The sequence below is a fragment of the Elephas maximus genome, chromosome 5 (assembly GCF_024166365.1).
Source record: "Elephas maximus indicus isolate mEleMax1 chromosome 5, mEleMax1 primary haplotype, whole genome shotgun sequence".
NCBI lineage: Eukaryota > Metazoa > Chordata > Mammalia > Proboscidea > Elephantidae > Elephas > Elephas maximus.
The window spans coordinates 70718006-70724718 of NC_064823.1; the positions used below are offsets into that span (position 1 = coordinate 70718006).

A 6713-nucleotide genomic window follows, 5' to 3' on the forward strand; every position below is an offset into this window, starting at 1 on the left:
CCCATTTTGGATTTAAGACAAGAAAGATTTTGACAGGATTCAGAAATAATCACAATGAGTGTCCCCACTGCCACATCCCTGACTCCCAAGTTTCTGAATAGTCTCCTGTCAGGACAGGGAAACTATAGCGATAGAGAAGAAGCATGAGCAGTGAAGGCTGGTAAAATCTCCAACAATTGGCCAAGCACTTTTTTAACCTTTCATGTGGGACCCTATTCTGGCTCTTTAGCTCCTGTGATCATTAAGGTTGTGTGTCAACTTGGCTGGGCCATGATTCTCAATGGTTTGGCAGTCATATAATGATGTAATCACCTCCACAAACCTGTTGCCATTGATTCCAACTACTAGCGACTCTATAGGATAGAGTAGAACTGCCCCATAGTGTTTTCAAGGAGCACTTGGTGGGTTTGCACTGCTGACCTTTTGTTTAGCAGCCATAGCACTTAACCACTACACCACCAGGATTTTCAATCACCTCTGTGATGAGATCTGATACAATGTAATCACCTCCATGATGGGATCTGCTGTGAGCAGTCAGTCAGTTGAAAGGTGGTTTCCTTGGGGGTGTGACCTATATCCAATATAGGTAGACTTTCTGGCAAGGTTCATGGGCTTTTGTTAGCTCTGGATCCTGAATCTGGCTCCGCTTCATCTGACCTCTGGTTCTTGGAACTTGAGCTGTCAGCTGTCAATCTTGGAATTAGTTGGCCTCCAAATCCTGTGAGTCAGAAGCCTGTTGCCTGACCTGCCAGTCTCGGGTTTGTTAGCCCCTGCAGCTGTGTGAGTCAGGAGACACCTCCAGCCTGACCCATGGATTTAGGATTATCCAGCCTCTACAACCGAGTGAGCCATTTCCTTGATATAAATCTCTCTCTCTGTATATATATGTATATATGCACATCATTGGTTTTGCTTCTCTAGAGAACCCAGCCTAAGACAGCTCCTAAAGGAGAGAATGATGATAGGTCCCTCAGGAAATACCAGGGAGCTCAGTCAGGAAGAGGCCTATGCTGTGCTTCAAGTCTGATGCCCCAAGAAGATAATGAGTCCAACATACATTATGACAATACAGGAGTAAAACTATCCAGTGTCCAGGACAGTTGGAGTGGAACAGATAGACTCACCAAGAGCTGCTTTGCATTCTAAGAAGGTATGATCGAACAGTCAAATGTTTTCCTTGCTAGCTGTTTGAACACTGTGAAGACAGAAGAGGTCTCACTGTTGAGAGAGGAAATTGGGTAGAGGACAGAGATGGAACCATGTGACTGGAAAGCAGGTCAGGCAAGTCAGGACCAACAGTTGACAATAGAGAGGGATGGCTATACCTGGAAACTGTATACCCAAACAGATGCCATCCCATGAGGGATGGAGCTGGAGACAGCTCACACCACCACACTGTGACTCTGCTTAAGCCCTTTGAAGGGGAGAGAGAGAAGGAAAGAAATTACCGAAGGGAATTACATCTACCCGAAAATGATTATTTTTCTGCTATAATGAGGACCCTGGAAAAAATGTGGTTATTTTCAATGTGGTCCCGTCTGTGAGCGAAGGCTTGCATGTAGCTATGATGCTGAACTTTCAGCAGAGCTTCCAGACTGAGGCAGACTAGGAAGAAAGGCCTTGCTTCTGAAAAACAACCAATAAAAATCCTAGAGATAAAAATGGTCCAATCTCCAAATGATTATGGGAAAGGTGCAGGATTAGACATTGTTTTCTTCTGCTGTGTATGGGATTGCCATGAGACGGGGAACCAACCGATGGCAGCTAACAACAGCGACAGGTTCAACCAGAGAAAAACAACATATTTTCACCATACCTGATAATGTGGCTTGGGAGTTCTATAAAATGCACAATGGTATAAAAAGTATCTGTCCCTTAAGGATTTTACAGAAGTGGCTTATAAAGCTGTTTGAGTCTTATACAATTTGTGGGGGATAATTTTTGTTTTGTTTTGATTTTTTTTTTTCCATTTTCCCCTATGGTTACTACATCGATGTACTCAGGAGTCCAATTTTTTTGGAAGGGGCTTCAGTTGCTTGAAAACATGGACCCCAACACTAATCTCTTTGCTGAAGGCCCTAGGCAGATTCGGGAAGCAGGGAGATGTTACCGTGAAATATATGAAGAAAAAAGTAAAGGACCATTCAGACAACTCTCACTAATTTTCTGACTAGAAATGCCATCCCCATTTCCAGGGATAATCCAGAGGATCCGGAACTTTCCGGAAGTGGAGTTATTACCACAACTCACAAAATACCAACGTCATCCAACCCTTTCTTCATCATCAGAGTAAATTTTTATGATGTGTATTTTTATGTATGCTATAAGTTTATATGTAATGTCTTCAACTTCCCCAAGACAAATAAAGATTGCATTTATAAAGATACTGATAATAAAAGGCAATAATAATGAAAACTAAAATAAATAAATAAATAAATGAGATATTCAACTTACCTCAAAATCAACTTACGTCACAACTGACTTACAATGGAGTTGTTGAAACGGAACCCCATCATAAGTTGGGGACTACTTGTATTTATTTTCCTTGCCTTATTTGCAACTAGTGGCCACGAGACACAGTACTTGTCGACAAGTTATTGGCGAAAATCTGCTTTCAGGTGGGGAATTATGTGAGATTAATGGCTCCCCTCTCCCTTTTCTCACTCAGCTTTACCTCTAGCAATCTCCTTGTTTCGGAGAACCAGGGCTTTGAACTGGTTCATCCCAGTTCAACCCTGTGCTGAGAATTTGCCTTTCCACCCACATATACTGAATCAGAATCTACATTTTATACATAAGGACCACTTGGGAACACATAAGAATTATCTGGCAGGGGTCTTGTTAAAATGAGTAAGGAAGACCAATAAAGAATCGATTCCTTTGAACTGTAGTGTTGGCAAAGAATATTGAATGTACCATGGACTGCAAAAAGAACAAACAAATCTGTCTTAAAAGAAGTATAGCTTGGATGCTGCTTAGAAGCAAGGATGGTGAGACTTCATCTCACATACTTTGGACATGTGGTCAGGAGGGATCAGTCCTTGGAGAAGGACATCATGCTTGGAAAAGTAGAGGGTCAGCAAAAAAGTGAAAGAACCTCAACGAGATGGATTGACACAGTGGTTGCAACAATGGGCTCAAGCATAACAACGATTGTGAGGATGGCTCAGGACTGGGCAGTGTTTCATTCTGTTGTACATGGGGTTGCTATGAGTTGGAATTGACTCTATGGCAATGGCTTTTTTGTTTTTCTAATATTCTATGGAGTGGCAGGTAGTGATGGGGTTTAGGAAGTGATTGCATTGTAGTCATTGGGCACTTTCTCTGTTCAGTGAATGGTCAGTCTGTGAAATGAACGTTTCACCATCCTAAAAAAAAGAAAGAAAATAGAACTCCATTCTGGTCCTATATTAACCAGCTACTAGAAAACCCAAACTATTAAGAACATTTTTAAAAAAGAAACTGTAGATCGAAATTTTGGTTGATTAATTTGTTTTCATATCCCTCTACCCTGATCCTATTGGCTGGAAATTTCAAAAGTAAAGAAGAAAGGAATTCGTGTTTTTAAAGACACATAGCGATGGGAGAAATGTCAAGAAATAAAGAAGGACAAAAGAAGAAGTACAAAAGCATTGCAGTGATGAAGAATATCTAGAAAAAATTAAGTCAATGTTTCCCTTCATGAATCTGTTTTTAATAATGGAGAGAAGGCATATGAAAGTTCTTCTTATTTTTTTTTTTAACATGTTTTGAGGATAGAGCTCCCCCAAATTAGCAAGGGTCCTGATTAGGATATCTAGGCCCAGTAGATGTTCTTAAAGAAAACAAGCATGTTTTCTAGTCTTCTCACGGCAATATGAAAGAAATAGTAAAAATAGTAAGCTAAATTAGTGTTTCTATGAGAGGAAGTAGTATGCATTTGAAACATTGAATAATCCAGTTTATTTTATTCATCCTATTCATTGGTATGCTTCATTAAATTATGATAGTTCTTCATTGTTTGATTCAAAACTTTCAGCTATGACTTGGAAATTGTGACAAAAAGTGGGATTGCCAAAATTGAAACGTTGTTTCTGCTCAAGACAATTTAGCCTTATCTTTTCCTTTCATGAATCTGTTTTTATATAATAGTGAAGGAGAGAAGGCATATGAAATTTTTTTTTTTTTTTACATGCAATAGGCAGTTTATTTGGCTTAATTTTATCACACACCGAGATTTGCCATCATAATTAAGGGAAGGGGCAGGCTAACAAAAAGTCACCAATATAACAATATTTCAATTTGAAAGCAATCACGGTTTTATTAACTGACCAGATTACAAAAATAATCACGGGAGACACCTTAATTCATCCTTCTAATAAGCCTGTTGATCTGGTCTTCCGTGTTCCCAGCGTCTCTACCTTCTACAAAATGGGTGGTCTTTTTCTTCATTCCACCTCGTGGAGAAGATAATTTGAAGGCTCACAGGAAGCTGTTTGCTTCTTTGAAGTATTTCCCAACAGTATGGACCTCATGAATCAGATCCTCCATGCAGATGATACCATATTTACCAAGAGATCGGGCAATCAAAGTGTCATCTGTCAGGGTGATTCCCTTACTGATTTTGCCATAACCATGCTTACAGATCGGTTCATTCACTAACTTCAGGTTTGGGTATCCCCACACAATATATGGTTCCACAATTCTCAGCATGTTCATTGAAGCCTTGTGGAGCTTAACAAAGGTGCCACCGAAGATCTGGTGAGGGCAAAGAAGCTGCAACACCCTTTGAACCTTTGGGCTCACACCACTGATACCTCTGATCCTGATACAAATGCCAACTTGGGTTCTGCAGGTACATAGAAGTTGCCAGCTTTTCTCGCCATCCTAGCCATTTGAATCTCAGTCCTGTACATCCGCCTATATTCCTTGTGATAGTGCTTAGCTTTTTCATAGGTAATTATCCTCCTTGCCTTTCCAAGCATCTTTTGGGAAAACTTCTTTCTTAGGCGCTTGATCTTTAGTTCTGCGAAATTCCTTCGCTTTTTCTTAAGAGTTTCCGGCACAGCAGGAACTTCCTTTGTTTTCTCTTCGGCACCCTTCATGGTTCCAGCCAGAAAAACAGCTGAAAATTATTTTAAATTTCTTTTTTAGCTAAAAATCTGGGATTTCCCCAGGTATGACAAACAAGGAGTTACATGTACAATTCAATATTATCTTGATCAATTTTCAGCATGGCAAAAAAAAAAAAAAATCTGTAAGTGTGGTTTGAAAGTACTTTAAAAACACCCAACTATCTTTTCCACAGACAATGACATAAAGGGCATATTTCTTCTGTTTTAATTTGTGACTGTGTTGTTTCTTTTCCAGGTGCTGGGGTACAATAAAGAGCCAGAACAGACATAGCCACTTTCTTCATTGAATTTGGGGACATAAGTCACATAATAACGTATAAAACTGCATCGTGATAAGTGCTATGAAGGAAAGTCGTGTGGTTCTACGAGAGCTTGTAAGGGTGGAATTTGTGACAGCAAGTTCACGGGAGGTATCTTTATATAGGTGAAGAATGGAGGAACAAATGTTTTAGGCAAAGGGAACAGGCTGTGCAAAGACCTGGTGGCAGAGGAAGCATGAAAACAGGAGGAGGAACTGAAAGCAGGCTAGGGTGACAGTGTGATATAGAGATAATGCAAGAAATCATGCTGTGACATGAGGATAGAGAGATGTGCAATAGATCAACTGGGCCAGGGCCCAAGATTCACTGAAGATGAAAATTCAAAGTGAGAACAATGGATTGGAAGAGGCCCAGGTGAATGTGGGTAGTTCAGATGAGAGCTATTACAGTTTTCAAAGCGGGACTAGGATATTGCCAGAGAAAATGGAAAGAAGTGTTCGTATTTGAAAGATATTTAGAAGTAAAATGGATAGTACTTGGATAGTACTTGGTAGTAGACTTGATGCAGGGAATGAGAGAAAGTGAAGTGTTAAGAATGTTGCCTTTTGAGGTTTCTGAGCAAAGCAGTAGAATAAAAACACTGCTGAGGGAGAAAGTTTACAATACAGTTCCTGGACAAGTCCAAGAGTTATTTATAGCATTTGTGGATAGGAGCAAATGCTTATTAGAGTTTGGTTTCTATGAATTGTTGGGAAAGATTGGTGTGCCCCACAAGAGCAGAACTAGGTGCTCCTATGCCATTCTGTATGTGTCTCTACTACAGTTCTTAGGACATTAAATTTCTGGTTTGCAGCTCTCTCTCTCACTAGACTGAGAGCTCAATGAGGGCAGACGCTATTATTTATATCTTCCACAGACAATCAAGTTGATGGCATAGCGTCCACTCAAGTATTTGCAGAGTGAAGTAATTAGGTCAAGAATCAACCCTTGATTTATTTTCAAATTACTTTTAGTGTAGTTATACGTTTTACTAGCCAAAAAGTTTACATAAGATTTACCATTTTTGAAAATGCAAAAATATCATTTAGCAACTGTATTTCATCATTTACACTTTAGTCATAAAACCAAAAATGATTTTAACCAAATATGGTTAAATTACTGGCATGAAATAAATAAATCCTAACAACAACTGCGCTAGTACAGAATAAAGTTCTTTATTTCCATGTAGGAGACTGATTAATTTTACATCACCCAACATACTACTTTTTAACATGATTAAGGAACACATGGGATAAATTAATAGCAATTTTCTGAACTTGAACTGCTTTCAGCAATGTCA

The 6713-nt window shown here is 39.4% G+C and overlaps 1 pseudogene; it reads right to left on the minus strand.

Moving 5' to 3' along the window:
• Positions 1 to 4341: 4341 nt before the first annotated feature.
• On the minus strand, positions 4342 to 5084 carry LOC126077561 (60S ribosomal protein L7-like; annotated as a pseudogene).
• Positions 5085 to 6713: the final 1629 nt, after the last annotated feature.